The 1603-nt window shown below is 37.3% G+C and overlaps 1 protein-coding gene across 1 annotated transcript in view; it reads right to left on the minus strand.

The window, feature by feature from the left end:
* Nucleotides 1-1603, minus strand: part of LOC117178942 — a 3999-nt gene that overhangs the window by 279 nt on the left and 2117 nt on the right. The gene's annotated exons all lie outside the window — the stretch shown is intronic.

Genomic DNA, 1603 nt, shown 5'->3' on the forward strand with positions numbered 1-1603 from the left:
TCGTGGTGGCGTAAAGCGTATTTCTGGCTTAATCTACGAAGAAACCCGAGGTGTCTTAAAGGTGTTCCTTGAAAATGTCATCCGCGACGCGGTCACCTATACTGAGCATGCAAAGAGGAAGACTGTCACTGCCATGGACGTCGTGTATGCTCTGAAACGTCAAGGACGTACGCTTTACGGATTCGGCGGTTAATCAATTATATCTTCCACTTTGAACAGAATAACAATCGGCCCTTTTCAGGGCCATCAATCATTTCTTACGTTGGATTGTTCTTTTTTCTATTCAGACATATAAATAATAATTACACCTATTGACATTTTTTGAAATATAAACAAGTACAAATTATTTCAAAAAGTCGAAAATTTCTTTGAAAGACACTTTTTTCATATTACAAAAAAATTCTTTTTTGTACCTTTCTTCGTCAATCAACAACCGAGCCAAGTAAATAGATTGCTTTCTTATCGCAATTTTTATAATTTGTGTTCATTTTACAATTTGTAAGAATTTTATTGGTAGATACTGCACAATTTTGTCTTCCTCGTAGAAGACATTGGTTAATTTGTAAACTTATTCTGTAATAGTTTTAAGTCATTCTTAGTTAGGTCCTTAATTTAGTAGCATTATATATCATCTTTAAACACTTATTTTGTACTGCCTGTAATTTTCCGTAGTTGGAATTGCACGTATTACTCCATATTGGAGCCACATAGAATATAATGAGTCTTATAATAGTTTTAATAATAATCAATTTGTTAGCGTCGCTTAGGCCACTGTCCCCACATAATAATGCATAGAACATTCCTATAGCTTCGTAGGCTTTCTTACATGCCTCCCTCACATGTACACTGAATATAGGCAAATGTCGGACTTTTTTGTTCGTAAATATAAATAGATCAGTCTTATCTACATTAATGTTAAGTTTCCATTTCCTATAGTAGTCTTCTAAGTTCAGGATATGCCTCTGGAAATATTTTAATGCCATACATATATTTGAGGAGGATGCATAAATCCTTGGGGCTGTCTCAAAAATAACACAAAAGGTAATGCTCTCTTTAAAACCGCGACTCGTCATAACCTTACTATTGAGGCTCCCTCTGAACCTACCCACTTCCCCAAATCTTGCAATCATCAACCCGATATCCTCGACATTTTCATCACAAAGAATATAGTCTTTGACATGGACCCCCGTTCTCTTTCAGAACTTAGTTCCGATCATAACTCAGTATTTCTAGAGTCGTCGACGTTAATTATATGTGGGAAAAAAGCCCGCAAGCGGGAAAAAACCACAATTTTTTTTTTTTTTTTTTTTTGAGTGGCCGAGGAGGGGGAATCTTCTAAAAGACACCCAAGAAAAGTGGGTAGTGTCGGATTCGCCCAGTGCGCCTACCGACTAAAACCCCTCCCCGTTTTGGTTGCCAACCTTGAAAGGTTATAAACCAAGTTAAAAGAAGAAGAGGGGACAGATTGCGATGATTTGGTTGTGTATTGGGTTGTGTAGATTCTTTCTTCGACTGAGTATAACCTTAAGTGCACATATTGGACAAATAAAATACGAGGAGGAGAAGGTGTTTGGCTCGCGACTCTCTCGTAGGGCGGAAGGTG

Source organism: Belonocnema kinseyi, chromosome 1, assembly GCF_010883055.1.
Source record: "Belonocnema kinseyi isolate 2016_QV_RU_SX_M_011 chromosome 1, B_treatae_v1, whole genome shotgun sequence".
In the NCBI taxonomy this organism is placed as follows: Eukaryota; Metazoa; Arthropoda; class Insecta; order Hymenoptera; family Cynipidae; genus Belonocnema; species Belonocnema kinseyi.